Genomic DNA, 16,693 nt, shown 5'->3' with positions numbered 1-16,693 from the left:
ACTAGAACTTGTAGTAAAATAGATATACTCTTCAGACTGAACTGATTATAAATTGCTAAATGCATGGTACTGTGTTTTCTTTTTTAAAAAAATCTGAGTTATTTAGAGGTGACAGCCTTGAGCATGAACTAGCCAAGTTATGCATAATACTTACTCAACATTAAAATGCAAAGAATTTATATCAAAAATGGCATATTATATTCCCCTATGTAACATTACATTTTTAAAGTTTCAACAAAAGGCCTATAAAACCTCTGTATATAGCTGCATAATGGTTCCCAATTGTTCTGAAAATAGCTCAGTCCATGGAAAACATTATAAAGAAATTTCATTCAGCCCTAAATATATCTATTCCTTTGACATAGTCATAGCAATTCAAGCATGAGAATGAATACAAAATAGGCCTTATGAAACCTGAAATGGGATTTTCCTGTATTTTAAAATTATATGTCCCTTCTAAGAAGTGAGAAGATTTGGAGATAATTCAATTTAAGCTTACTAGAAACATGAACCTTAATGGTGAAGGTATTCCAGTAATTAGTCTTTCTTTCCTAATTATAGTTGTGAAAATGTGCTTTCTTTTCTTTTCTTTTTGATTTCTGAATATTTTACTATTCAAAAGAAAAATATCATACATTAGAAATAATTGAAAGGTTTTCACTTAAGCAGAACACAGAATATTTACATCCTTCAGCTTCATATTTATTATATCAAATTTATACTAATAAAATCTTTATTCTTATAGAAAAATACCTAAAATTTTGTCAATTAGTAACAATAATGATAATCAGAATACTAATAGAATAGAAAAAAAGTTTTTCTATGTGTTTTGTTAGTTCTTCTAATTTCTGTGGTGAGGTAAAAGTATTTTTAATATTCAGATATTATTGCAACAATAAGCTTTTAATAATATATTTACATTTTAAAATATTTCACATTTAGTATGTTTTGCTGAATTATACTAACACTGCTTACTTTGGTCATTGTTTTATTCATGAAACTATGCTATAATTATTTCCCTCAATGATATTTAATCTATCTGCATAATTATTAAATTCAAGATAATTATTACATTTCCCCCTTAAATTTTTCTTGGCTAAACTTTACATACTCAATCCTTTAAAGTTTATTTTCCCTCCTAAGAACATTACTCTGGCTTGTCCAGACATCTTAAGAGTTCATCTTTTGGGAGAGATTTTTGCCATTTCAGGGATAGTGGTGTTAGAAAGAGCTTGATTTATAGCCTTTTTTCTGATTCTGTGGTGTATATATTTTTCCCAGCATTATTTCAACCTAAGAGATATACATTTGGCCTTTGAGAGTTCATAGAAGGGTCCAGTTCATCATTGAATCTATTTATTCATTTTTTCTGGTCAATTGCTTTATAACCTATTAGATTATGCTATGATAATTATTGCCACATTATTAAGTAACCCCTGAATTGCTCTTAATGATTATTTCCTGTCATTATTGCTATATGTATGCATGGTTTTCCACATTACAACATGACTTCAATGAAAGTTAGAAGGTGCTCTATCTTTGAATTGATATTGACTTTCTCAACACAATTTCCTATTCCAACAGTGCTTGACTTTTTTATGAATGTTAGTATGTCAGCATGATTTCATTATTCCATTTCTTCCTTCACTTCTACTATCTTTAATTCCTTGATTCAACACATGAAATGAATTCTCTTCTGAAATACTTTTTCCACTCCTCTGATGACTTCTTTTAAGTTCCTCATCACAGGCTCCTCTTCCTTTAGGAACCCTATAACTGAGTGTTTCCCGTATTTCAATATATATTTCATATTTCAATATATATTTCAATATATATTTCATATTTCAATATATATTTCAATATATAATATATGAGTGTTTCCCATATTTCAATATATATTTCAATATATAAAATAATAGCGTGTTTTTTTTTAAAATGTAGTCTCCTAGACTTGACTAACAAATTCTGATTTAGTAGGTTTGCCTCCCACTTCAGGTGGGAGTACCAAGATAATTTTCATGTGGATGATTCATGGACCACATTTGGATAAACACTTCATAAATCTTTTTCTTTAAGGCTCTGTCTCATGCCCTTTCCTTTAGTGATATTATCTTCTCTAGCTTAAATATGCAATGGACCTAAGAATCTACATCTCAAGTCTTGTCTGAATGTAATTACCAAACACACTCTTTAAAGCGTCGAAGATGTTAGCATAACATCAAGACCACTGGCTAAATGTGACAAAATATTTTATTTGTATTTATTTACAAACAAAATATTTTATTTGTATTTATTTACAAAACTATAGTGGTATTTAGCAGATCAAACTTTTCATAGGGTTCTCCCCAAAAGCAGACAGATAGCCCACACAAGAAAAAAACTAAAAGCAATTGGTTTAAAAAACAAAAGCAAAAACAAAAAATACAAATAGAAAATTATGGTAATATGTGAATGTGTTGTGAAATTGCTTAGAGAATAAATGGGCATTAGGAAAAATATTTTAATTTGTTCCCAGGTCTTTAGGTGTACTAAAATGTCTTCATCATTGTTTTACAATATATAGCATCTCATAGAAAGAAAAAAATGTTGTCAACTTAAAGTCGCCTAATTTCAAAACTATAATAGTTCTGCTTGACTAGCTATATGAATAGTTAGTGGTTTTAGCTCTCTAACCCTTCACCTGCCTATTCTTGAAAGAGGCATGCAATTGTACACATGTTAAGCTCTCTAACTTTTCACCTGCCTGTTCTTGAAAGAGGCATGCAATTGAATACATGTTAAGCCTATAGATTCCTGACTAATCTGACTTAGACCTTATTAATTACAAACTAACAGACTTTTTGGAAGCTCATTAAGGAAACAAGTTAGCTCACTAAATTGTCACTCTTCCATGATCTCTGTCTTTTTGAGCCAAATTGGTGCATCTCTTGCATTAACATCTGCCACTAACTTGAAAGGCATTGCACTCCCACATCAGTCTCATCCTCACATTCAACCCTCCCCAAGATGTTTAATATTCTCCTTAACCTCATATGTATTGTCTATTAATATTTTTATGGGAAATGTTGTTGTATTTTAGGATTGAAATATCCTCATTTAATGCTAAATTCATATTTTATTTGGCATTTTATGTTTGAATAATTAATTCATTTTATGCCTGATATGTGGTTTGAGATTTTTTTCCAAATTATCAATCAACTATTCTAACATATTATTAAACCGTTTCTTCTTTCCTCGCTAACTTTGATACTTTATCAAAGATTAGATTATTAAATAGACCTGTGTTTTTATTTTTGATTGTCAATTTCCTCATTGATCTCAATTTTTTCATCAATAACTTCAGTGATTATGCCATGGCTAATTTATTCGTATTATTATCTGAAGGAGTCATTAAGCCCCTCATCGCTCCAAATTTACAATTCAAATATTTATTGCAGCATATTAGTTATCCACATACATTTCAGGGTAATTTTTACAAATTGCAAACAATTATCTGGAGAAACTATTGCAATTAGTTTAAGTTTAGAAATTATTTTACCGAGAATTTGGAAATTCTTTTATCTTAGTCTTTTCTTGGTTCAAATACATAACATTTGAAATTCTGCTAATTCAGTCTGCTAGCATATCTAGCCGCCCAGTCCGGAGTGCAGTGGTGTGATCTCGGCTCACTGCAACCACCTGGGTTCAAGCGATTCTCCCGTCTCAGCCTCCCGAGTAGCTGTGATTACAAGCGCCTGTCACCATGCTGAGCTAATTTTTATATTTTAGTAGAGATGGTTTTTCACTAGGTTGGCCAGGCTGGTCTTGAACTCCTGATCCCTGGTGATCTGCCCACTTTGACCTCCCAAAGTGCTAGGATTACAGGCGTGAGCCACCACACCCGGCCACACATCTTTTGTGCGTAAATAAAGCTACAAGTATTGTTATAACCTGGGGTGCTACAGATGCAGTGCTTGGGCCTTATGGGATTGAAAAGGCTGAGCAGATAAGACGAGGAGGCTTGGACCTAAGACTAGAGATGAAGGATACAGAGAGTTCCACAGCATATGGCAGGATGAGAAAATAACTAGTGTAGACAGAGGACCAGATCCAATCTCGTCTTATTTCCCATCCTCATTTAACTTTAAGACTTCTAAAAATTGGGACCTGGGAATTAGAGAATGAAAGGAAAGTCTGGGGAAAAAAATTGAATTTACAAGTTCATTCGCAATTGGTAAGGTTATATTGTTTTGATTTGTAGCATGAGGGCTTGGGATAAAAATTACAATTTTGGAGGGGTGGAGCCAAGATGGCTGACTAGAAGCAGTGTCTTTTGGAGGCTCCCATAGAAAAAAACCATAATATGAATGTGAATCTTTCACCAGCACCCAAGGTATCCAGGTTCTCTCATCAAAATTGACTAGAATGCTGATGTGACCCACGGAGAGAAGGAAGAGCAGTGTGGTATGGTGACTTACATGAGAATCACATGGGGAAGGGGAACCCCCTTCCCCCATCCAAGGGAGGCAGTGAGTAAGCGTGCCACCCAGTGGGGAAACTGTGCTTTTTCTATGGAACTGTGCAAGCCACAGATTGGAAGATCCCATTCGTGAACCCACACTGCCACCGGGGCCTAGCATCCCAACCCCGGAATGCGCAGATCCTTACCCCCCTCAGGTGGAATCTGCTTAAGCCTACTGAACTCCTCTGGGGAGGGGCGACCAGCACCAGCTGCCCCTATCTGCTGTCTAAACCATTTGAGCTTCTTGGGCGAGGGGCAGCAGCCAGCACTGGGACTCGCAACTGCCTAACATGCTAAGCTCCCTGGGTGGGGGAAGGAGGGCACCCATTGCTGTAGCTCCGGTCTGTGCTTTTCCCCTGCTGAAGCCAGGGAGGCTGGACAGCTTGGTCCCAAGACTTGTCCCCACAGCCCAACACTGGCTGTGGCAGTCTGTGGCCAGTGTGCCTCTGTAGGTCTAACCCTGACCCATCCTTCCTCAGTGGGTGGGACTTTCTTGGCAGGATCTCCAATAACTTTGGCTAGAGGCTCAGGTTCATGATTCGGATCTCCCTTGCCCTGAGTTCCTAGGGGGAGGTGTGGCCGCAGTCTCTGTGGACCAGCAGACTTAGCCTCTCCTCCTGGTAATTCTGAGGAATCCAGGCAGCCCAGATAAGTGGGTTTTGCCCCAGTGAAACACACCCTCTCCACCAAGGGACAAAATACTTAGTTAAACAGGTCCTGCTCCCCATGCCACCCAACTGGGTGAGACCTCCCCCAACAGGGCTTGTCAGACACCCTATACAGGAGCGATCCTACTGGTATCAGGCTGGTGCCCCTAGAGGTCAGAAGTCCCCAGAAGAAGGAGCAGGTGCCCATTTTTGCTGCTCTCCAGCCTCCTTGAATGACATCTCCAGGCATGGGAGCGAATCAGATGAAAAAGGCCTGAAGCAAAACCCCAGAAAACTGCAGCAGACCTACAGAAGAGGGACACTATTGAAAGAAAAACAAACAAGCCTAAAGCAACAACAACATCATCATCATCAACAACAACAAAAGGCCCCCACAAAAACCCCATCCAAGGGTCAGCAGCTTCAAAGAGCAAAACTAGACAAACTCACGAATGTGAGAAATAATCAATGAAAAAATGCTGAAAACCCAAAAAGTCAGAGTGCCTCTTCTCCGCCAAATGATCGCAACATCTCTCCATTAAGGGTGCAGAACTGGACGGAGCGTCAGATGGATGAATTGACAGAAGTAGGCTTCAGAAGATGAGTAATAAAAAACTATATGAGCTAAAGGAGCATGTTCTAACCCAATGCAAGGAAGTTAAGAACTTTGATAAAAGGTTAGAGTAATTGCAAACTAGAATAACCAGTTTAGAGAGGAATATAAATGATGTGATGGAGCTGAAAAACACAGCACAAGAACTTCATGAAGCATACACAGGTATCAACAGCCAAATTGACCAAGTAGAAGAAAGGATATCAGAGTTTGGAGACCACCTTAATGAAATAAGATATGCAGACAAGAAGAGAGAAAAAAGAATGAAAAGGAATGAACAAAGCCTCCAAGAAATATGGGCCTTCATAAAAAGACTAAACCTATGATTGATTGGAGTACCAGCTGGGAACAAGCTGGAAAACACATTTCAGGATATTATCTAGAAATTCCCCAACCTAGCAAAACAGGCCAACATGCAAATTCAGGAAATACAGAGAACAAAAGAGGCCAACATGCAAATTCAGGAGCTACAGAGAACACCATTAAGATACTCCACAAGAAGATCATCCCCAAGACATATAATCATCAGATTCTCCAAGGTCGAAATGCAGGAAAAACTGTTAAGGGCAGCCAGAGAGAAAGGCCAGGTCGCCTACAAAGGGAAGCCCATTAGACTAACAGCAGACCTCTCAGTGGAAACTCTAAAGCCAGAAGAGATCAGGGGCCATATTCAACATTATTAAAGAAAAGAATTTTCAACCCAGAATTTCATATCCAGTCAAACTAAGCTTCATAAGTGAAGGAGAAATAAAAGCCTTTCCAGACAAGCAAATGCTGACGGATTTTGTTACCACCATTTCATTAGCCCTGCAATTGCTCCTGAAAGAATCACTAAATATGGAAAGGAAAAACCAGTACCAGCCACTGCAAAAACACACTAAAATATAAAGACCAATGACACTATGAAGAAACTGCATCAACTAGTGTGCAAAATAACCAAACAGCATCATGATGACGGGATCAAATTCACACATGGGCCAAATGGACTAAATGCCCCAATTAAAAGACACAGACTGAAAAATTGGAAAAGGAGTCAAGACCCATTGGTGTGCTGTATTCAGGAGACCCATCTTATGTGCAAAGACACACACAGGCTCAAAATAAAGGGATGCAGGAAAATTTACCAAGCAAATGGAAAGCAAAAAAAGAAAAAAAAAAAGCAGGGGTTGCAATCCTACTCTGTGACAAAACAGACTTTAAACCAACAAAGATCAAAAAAGGCAAAGAAGAGAATTACATAATGGTAAAGGTAACAATTCAACAAGAAGAGCTAACTATTCTGAATATATGTGCACCCAATACAGGAGCACCCAGATTCATAAAATAAGTTCTTAGAGACCTACAAAGAGACTTAGACTCCTACACAATAATAGTGGGAGACTTTTATCACCCCACTGTCAGTTTTGGACAGATCAATGAGATAGAAAATTAACAAGGATATTCAGGACTTGAACTCAGGTCTGGATCAAGTGGACCTAGTAGACATCTACAGAACTCTCTACCCCAAATCAACAGAAAGTACATTCTTCTCAGTGCCACATGGCATTTATTCTAAAATCGACCACATAATTGGAAGTAAAAGACTCCTCAGCAAATGCAAAAGAACTGAAATCATATAAATAGTCTCGTGGACCACAGTGCAATCAAATTAGTACTCAGGATTAAGAAACTCACTCAAAACTGCACCATTACAGGGAAATTGAACAACAAGAGACAACATACCAGAATCTCTGGGACACAGCTAAAGCAGTGTTAAGAGGGAAATTTATAGCACTAAATGCCCACATTAGAAAGCTGGAAAGATCTCAAATTGACACCATAACATCACAATTAAAAGAGCTAGAGAGGCAAGAGCAAACGAATCCAAAAGTTAGCAGAAGACAAGAAATAACTAAAATCAGAGAAGAATCGAAGGTGATAGAGACATGAAAAACCCTCCTAAAAATCAATTAATCCAGAAGCTGGTTTTTTGAAAAGATTAACAAGATAGATAGACTTCTAGCTCAACTAATAAGAAGAGAGAGAGAGAGCAGAATCAAATAGACATAATAAAAAATGATAAAGGGGATATCACCAGCGACCACACAGAAATACAAACTACCATCAAGAATACCATAAACACCTCTATGCAAATAAACTAGAAAATCTAGAAAAAAATGGATAAATTCCTGGATGCACACACTCTGTGAAGACTAAACCAGGAAGAAGTTGAATCCCTGAATAGACCAATAACAAGCTCTGAAATTGAGGCAGTAATTAATAGCCTACCAACAAAAAAAAGCCCAGGACCAGATGGACTCACATCTGAATTCTACCAGAAATACAAAGAGGAGCTGGTACTACTCCTTCTGAAACTATTCCAAACAATTGAAAAGGAGGGAGTCCTCCCTAATTCATTTTATGAAGCCAGCATCATTCTGATACCAAAACCAGGAAGAGACAAAACAAAAAAGAGAAAACTTCAGACCCATACCCCTGATGAATATCAATGCAAAAATCTTCAATAAAATACTGGCAAACTGAATCCAGCAGCACATCAAAAAGCTTATCCACCACATTCAAGTCAACTTCATCCCTAGGATGCAAGGCTGGTTCGACGTACACAAATCAATAAACAATCCATCACATAAACAGAACCAGAGTCAAAAACCACATGATTATCTCAATAGATTAAGAAAAGCCTTTGATAAAAGTCAACATCCCTTAGTGTTAAAAACTCTCAATAAACTATATATTGATGGAACATATCTCAAAATAATGAGAGCTATATATGACAAATCCACAGCCAGTATAATATTGAATGGGCAAAAGCTAGAAGCATTCCCTTCGAAAACTGGTATAAGAAAAGTATGCCCTCTCTCACCACTCCTATTCAACATAGTATGGGAAGTTCTGGCCACGGCAATCAGGCAAAATAGATAAATAAAGGTATTCAAATAGGAAGAGAGGAAGTCAAGTTGTCTCTGTTTGCAGATGACATGACTTTATATTTAGAAAACCCTATCATCTCAGCCCAAAAACTTCTTGAACTGATAAGCAACTTCAGCAGTCTCAGGATACAAAATCAATGTGCAAAAAGCACAATCATTCTTTTATGCCAACAATAGGCAAGTAGAGAGCCAAATCATGAATGAACTCCCATTCACAATTGCTACAAACAAAATAAAATACATAGGAATACATCTAACAAGGGATGTGAAGGACCTCTTTGAGGAGAACTACAAACCACTGCTCAAGGAAATAAAAGAGGACACAAACAAATAGAAAAACATTCCATGCTCATGGATAGGAAGAATCAATATCATGAAAATGGCCATACTACCCAAAGTAATTTATAGATTCAATGCTATTCCCGTCAAACTACTATTGACATTCTTCACAGAATTAGAAAAAACTATTTTAAATTTCATATGGAATCAAAGAAGACCCTGTATACGCAAGATAATCCTAAGTTAAAAGAACAAAGCTGCAGGCATCATGCTACATGACTTCAAACTATACTACAAGGCTATAGTAACCAAAACAGCATGGTACTGGTATGAAAATAGACATATAGACCAATGGAGAAGAACAGAGACCTCAGAAATAGCACAACACATCTACAACCATCTGATCTTTGACAAACCTGATAAAAACAAGCAATGGGGAAAGGATCTCCTATTCAGTAAAGGATGCTGGGAAAACTGGCTAGCCATATGGAGAAAACTGAAACTGGACCCCTTCCTTACACCTTATACACAAATTAACTCAAGATGGATTAAAGACTTAAATGTAAATCCCAAAACCATAAAAACCCTTGAAGAAAATCTAGGCATTACCATTTAAGACATAGGTATTGGCAAAGACACCATGGCAGAGATGCCAAAAGCAATTGCCACTAAAGCCAATGGTATTTAATTAAACTAAAGAGTTTCAGCACAGGAAAAGAAACTATCATCAGAGTAAACAGACAACCTACAGATTGGGAAAATTTTTTGCAATCTACCCATCTGACAAAGGTCTAAAATCCAGAATTTACCAGGAACTTAAAGATACTTACAAAAAAAGACAAGCAACCCCATCAAAAAGTAGGCAAAGTGTATGAACAGACACTTCTCAAAAGAAGACATTTACGTGACCAACAAACATGTAAAAAATAGCTCAACATCACTGATCATCAGAGAACTGCAAATCAAAACCACAGTGAGATACCATCTCAAGCCAGTCAGAATGGCTATCATTAAAAAGTCAGGAAGCCATAGATGCTGGTGAGGCTGTGGAGAAACAGGAATGCTTTTAAACTATTGGTGGGAATGTAAATTAGTTCAACCATGTGGAAGACAGTATGGTGATTCCTCAAGGATCTAGAGACAGAAATATCATTTGACCCAGCAATCCCATTACTGGGTATATACCCAAAGGAGTATAAATCATTCTACTATAAAGACACATGCACATGTAACCTATTTACAGGATTGCCAGCATTATTTACAATAGCAAAACCTTGGAACTAACCCAAATGCCCATTAACGGTAGACCGGATAAAGAAAATGTGTTCTACATACACCATGGAGTACTATGCAGCCATAAAAAGGAATGAGATTACGTCCTTTGCAGGGACATGGATGAAGCTTGAAGCCATCATCCTCAGCAAACTAACACGGAACAGAAAACCAAACACCACATGTTCTCACTCATAAGTGGTCGATGAACATTGAGAACACATGGACACAGAGAGGGGAACAATACACACCAGGGCCTGTTGCTGGGTTGGGGGTGAGGGAAGGGAACTTAGAGGATGGGTCAATAGGTGCAGCAAACCACCATGGTACATGTATACCTATGTAACAAACCTGCACGTTCTGCATATGTATCCTTATTTATTTATTTATTTTAGAACAAATAAAAGTAAAAAAATTACATTTTTTTCTAATTGTTGGCATGCTACAATGTTCGGTTGGGAGCTCAAAATGTACATGTTTCTTTTGAAAAACAAATCATGCTTTAATATCCAGTCGAATGTTTAACTGCATTTTAGTTTTATTAGGTTGGAAATCATCTTGGAATAAGTAAATATTAAAACGGTTTTATACAAACACGTAACTCTTCCTGGAAAATCATAATGCAACCTTGAAAAGAAAGTTTCACAAAGATTTTTCCTTCTCTTTTATCAATGAGAGTTTCATGTTGGAATTAATTATTTTTAATTATATATTTAGAAGGTGACTTTAACACATAGACAATAATTTTTTGAGACTGAGCCTCACAGCACTAATTTTAACTTAATTAGTTTATGCATTTGTTCAACTCACAGTTTCAAGGTCCCTGCCCTATTTCAGAAATTACACGTCCTTATCTGTAAAAACAGAAAGATTAAGTCACACATATTAAACAGTTGCTCATGGTTGAAAGTGATAACAAGATGTGTGTAAGCATAGAATTTTAACTTTTATTGTCTGTAGGCTTCTTTTTATTAGCTATCCCTACAGAGAGAGGAAGATTTCAGGGAGTCAGGGCATTTTTTGTTTGTTTGTCTTGGTTCTATTCTCTCACTCTCCCACATCTAACCCATATCTAAAATATTGAATTTTATCCTCTTTCTGGATTAGAATTCTTTATCATTTCCAAGTTGAAATGTAGAGGGCTTTCTCTATTAATTGATGCTTTAGGTAGTTATCTTTTTGATTACCAAGTCAATTGAGAATCTTCCATTGTAGATGACTCATAACCTTCCCATGCCAGGTTTTGTTTTCTATCACGAATGTAGAAACGTTGTCTCCTACTCTCAGTCTATTTGATTTGCTTCTGCATGCCACCTAGATGATCCCTAAATGCTGAACAACTTCAAGAATTTTCTGTAACAGAAGCAAGGGTGGAAGGAACAAATTTCAAGCTGTTATCCGCACCCTTACCCCACTCTGCAATATCTCTCCCATCCCAGGAAATGTGAGACAAAAAGAATTGGAAATGACAAAATGCCAAGGATCCTTTATTGCTTAGACATTCATGACAACCTTTCTACAGCTCCCGCTATCCGTCAAGAGGGACAACCCCTTTGTTTCCTAGGACAAGCAGAGAATGGACAGGTAAAAGAAATGATAAATTCTTAGATTCTCTTCACTACAATATTTTTCTCTCTTCACTTCATTTTGGACTGCTCTTTAGCTCCAACAAATCCTAGGAATATGAGCCGAACAACTCAGTTTCATAAAGAGGTCCTGAATGTGTGAACTTCTTTTGCCATATCCTTCTCACCAAGTAGTTCAGGTGTATGCCAAGTCAAGAGTAGATTTCTTCTTTAGGTTGGGCCTAATTTCTGAGGCAGAAATTTTAAGATAAAATATACCTAGAGATAAAATAAAACACTTTTCTATTACTGTTTTCTTCTTAAAACACTATTTCATAATTTTCATGTATTATCATTTTGGTTTCTGCTATCTTCTTATGCAAGGGACTCTTTCAAAACTCTGCTAATTGGTTCCTCCGCATTTTATGGAGCAGTAGAGAGAGGGTTTTACCACCAGATATATCACCTCCTCAAAGGGAAGCAACGTTCAAAATATTTTAAAACCTCTCCCGAAAAGCATTTCATTATAACTCTATTACCTAATTAAAACAGGTTTCATAGTAGGTACTTCCATGTCCTTCAATATGAGCAATAAAAGCAAGCTGATCGAATTTTTGAACCAAGTTTTCTCACTGGAACTTTGTAATCACTGCGTGCTCCATTTTACTGTAATTATATGAAACTTATATTTCTGAGAAAAGTATATACATATTTTGGCAAAGCTTTCTTGAGAAAAATAGCTAACACTTACACTTTGTTGTATTCATATTTTTCCCACCTCCTAAGAAAGATAAAACTGTGAGAATGAGCGTTAAAGAGTCACAGGTCCATGGCACATAATTTACCAAGGTCTGTAGAAACTCAGGCATTGAAGGAAGTTCTATTAACCAAAGAGAGCAAGAGCAAGAGACTGTAAGAAATACATTGCCTCAGTATACTTTTCAGAAAGAAAAGGAAATATAGCTGGATACTTTTTACACATAATGAGAATTTTTTAAAGGAGGAAATTTTCACATTGATACTTATTGAATTCATGTTGTCCTTTCTTATTTATAGTTTTTATTTGCTTCCTAGTCATAATCCTGTTTTTTTTCTTTTATGACTTTTGCTGGAGTTATCAACATTTAAAAAATTATGTTCTACCCAAGTAAGTTGGAATTTACGTATTTTATTTTTAACCTCCTTGTATTTTTCTTTAAATAATTGAAAGGTATTTGAATTCTCTTTCTTCATTCAGATAAGGAAAACAACAGTAAAATGTATGATGGTGAGATATTTAACAGGTTTCATTTTTTTTCTTGAGCCTTTCTTAGCCTCTACATTAACAACATCAACCACAGCAGCACCAATGACATCGTTAGTATATTATTTGTGTTCTTTTATTTTGTTGGCATAATCTTTTTAATAAAATAAGAACAATTCTGCACGCTTAACTGCAAGTTTCACCTGAATTTTGTTCATCACTAGATTAATAGAATAACATTGTTTTAAGTCAGTATTAATGAGTATGTGGATCTAAGCGTATGCCATTTATTGCTACTTTGGTATACACCACTATAGCCTTTCTGAAAGTCAGTTTTTCATTAGGTATCAAAATCTTTCAAAATCATTAAAATTGCCCTTAACCTTAAATATGATAATTATCTTTTTAGGGTTTCATCCTAAGAAGATAAATAAGAACAAGCACAACATTTTCTTGCTAAAGGAATAATAGTTGCACATCTTAAAAATGCCACAATAACAGAAGCCTTCTTCATGCACATGAATTTTGTGTTTTTTAATGGATGATATACTATTCCTAAGGTTAAATAACATGTTGACGGATTGCACTGGTAAATATTTAATGGCATGGATAAGGAATTGTCATTATAACACATTAAAAGAATAAAATGCACACTTACAAAACATGAAGTCTAATTTCATTTTTGTTCAAAAACAGATATACATGTAAAATGCTTATGCTTATATGTATACATTTATCTTTACATATTTTGGGACATTATGCATTAAAATGTTGACTTTCTGGAGGGCTGGTATCATGATTTGTAATTATTATTTCCTTCATAATATTTTTCTATACTTTCATGTATTTTGCAATGAATACTTAATTATTCTTGTAACAGCTAACGCAGTAACATTTTTAAAAATTTAAATCAGAATCTATAAAAGAAAATATATAAATATAAATGAACAAAATTTTACATATTTTCATAGCAAAAGATATCAGCAAGTGGTAAACAGAGTAAAATATTTGCAATATAATGCAATCACCTAAGAATTAATGGGCCAAAATATACAAAAACCTATTTCAAATTGATAAGAAAGAATAACACCCCAAACACAAAAATGCTCAAAAGAGATAAAGAGGCAATATATAAAGGAGCAAAGTTCAAATAACCAAACATACAAAAACGTAAAAATAAAATGCAACAATGATGTATCAATTTTTACCTGTCTTGTTGGCACAAACAAACACATGTTAAAAATCCAGTGCTGGCAAGGACATAAATTACCATGGTCCACTTGAAAGATAAGCTAACAATATCTTCCAAGATAAAAACTAAACATTTCCTTTATATTACTGTAATACATATACAAAAGGAGTGAAGGTGCTAGTACAGAAGAACATACGTATTATGTTTTTTTCATCATTCAAAGTACCACAAATATGGAAACTGACATAACTGTAATGCAGCTATTAAAAAGACCTGGATAGATTTCCATGGTGCAATGTCAATGAAGAAAATTTCTTACCAAAAAATTAGATGCCCTGTAATGCTATCTTTCTACAAATAAATGACTTAAAACAGAAAATTAATACTTTTTTATATGTATGTTTGTATTTGTGTAACATGGAGAAACATATGTAAAGATTTACACTAAGCTATAGGTTACCTGAGATTGAGATTCAGGTTGGAGAGGAGCTGGGAAACATGGAGGAAAAAAAAAAGAAAAAATAAATATTGTATAATGTTAAGTGAAAGTTGTATTAAATTTTAATAAACACTTGAACAAGAACTAGAAAGTAAGTTGCATTACAAAATGGATTTGATTAAATGGCAGATCTTGTATTTCCATTGTATTGTTCTTGTAAAAAAATTCCTATTACAACCCATAATCATTGGCAATTGATTTGTAAGATGTGGAGAGAAGACTATCAGCTACATTTCTTTCTTTCCCTTGAAGAGATAGCCAGCTAACTCTCGAAGCCAGACCTGTCAATGAGCACCTATAGCCAACTTAAATCTCACTTTTATGGAGAGAATCCAATGCATAAGGACACAGGTTTATCATTATGTCCTGCTTTGAGCTTTTCCCACCCTTCATTTACGAGTAAATCCCAGACAAACTGGCCCTGGCTCTTTCTGGAATCAATTAATCACACACTTATCTCAGGGTCTTTACAAATACTCTTCCCTTTGCTAAAATATCCTCCCAGAAATAGTCATATGGCTTGACTCTTCCCATCATCAGCTCTCTGACCAAATATTAATACCTTATCACAAGCACTTTCCCTGATCTCTTGACCTAAAAGAAAGAGCTTCCACTACTCACTCTAACAACAAAACACCCTAACTCACTTTACTCATTTTCATAGCACTTATATTACCTGACATATTATATGTTTACATATTCATTTACTTAATGCCTAAGTTCTTTCTGATAAAATGTGCATTCCATGAGAGACTTTGTTTTGATTACTGTAGTGTTTTCAGTTCCTAGAACAGTATCTGATAGCTATTGTGGAATGGATTAATTAATGCATTTTGAATGGATTAATTAATGCATTTACAGAGACACAAAAGAAGAAAGTGCTAGATTTTTAAAAAGTGCTTTCCTAAAAAGGCTAATCGCATGTAAGGAGACAACTCTGTGATTATTCAGTGTCTACAGAGAAGAGATAGTGTAAGAGTACTGTTTTGTTTTTGTTTTAGGGCAGCAAAACTGAAGAGAAATTGTCTTATAATAGAAAGGGATGGGAATGGTAAGTTACCTTGAATATTGGATACTTGTGCCAACATCTACCACCCTTATCCCCCACAGAACTCAGAGGACCAGTCAAGGGCTCCATGATATGGTTCATCGAATGAGAATGCACACGAGAAAATAAAGTTACAGCCTTTGAAAAGATTCTCCTGCACCAGTCTTGCACAGAAGAGACAAAGCCACTGACTACTGAAAGATGGATATGGGTTTTAACTATGTGGACAGTGTGCAACCATCATGCGTTAAAGACTAAAAGCCCTTCCACCTTTTCTCTGAGCCTCAGGTAAGCTGCTCCAGTTGCCTAACCCAAAGAAAAAGAGGGGACCTCCGTATTATTTGAAATTAAATTTTCACCCACCCTGTGGATAAAGTACCGTGGAAACCTATTTAAGTAGTGTTAACTTAAATATAGTTTGAAATGTGATTTTAGCTAGTGGTCATCACTTTTCCAAACTTTTAAGTATTATATGCCTCTGCTATTGCTATAAAGCAACTATACACATTCAGACAGTTTATCTCTATATATTTGTATCTGGTATGCACACACATACCCTTTAAATGTATAAATTAATGGATTGATAAAGATATGTAACTAAACACAAAAAAAGTCAAGCAAGTATATAAGGTCATGCAAGTTCTGTTTTATTTATATAACCAGAGAAAATAGTCTATGCTGCAGAATGTCTGTAGTCTTTCACAAATTCATATAATAGGTAATAGTTTGAAATAGAAAATTATTTGTTTTGAAGTATCAACTGTGTCTTAACTTTATTGAAGTCAGAGGCAGATTTCGCACTTAAAAATACGGTCAACAGTTTCCTACAATATTACAGGAATAAGGACTTTGCCTGTAGACTAATGATCATGTTGTGCTGGTAATTTCTCGTTCTATAAAATAA

The sequence above is a fragment of the Pan paniscus genome, chromosome 10 (genome assembly GCF_029289425.2).
Source record: "Pan paniscus chromosome 10, NHGRI_mPanPan1-v2.0_pri, whole genome shotgun sequence".
In the NCBI taxonomy this organism is placed as follows: Eukaryota; Metazoa; Chordata; class Mammalia; order Primates; family Hominidae; genus Pan; species Pan paniscus.
Note: the sequence above shows the minus strand (reverse complement) of the source record.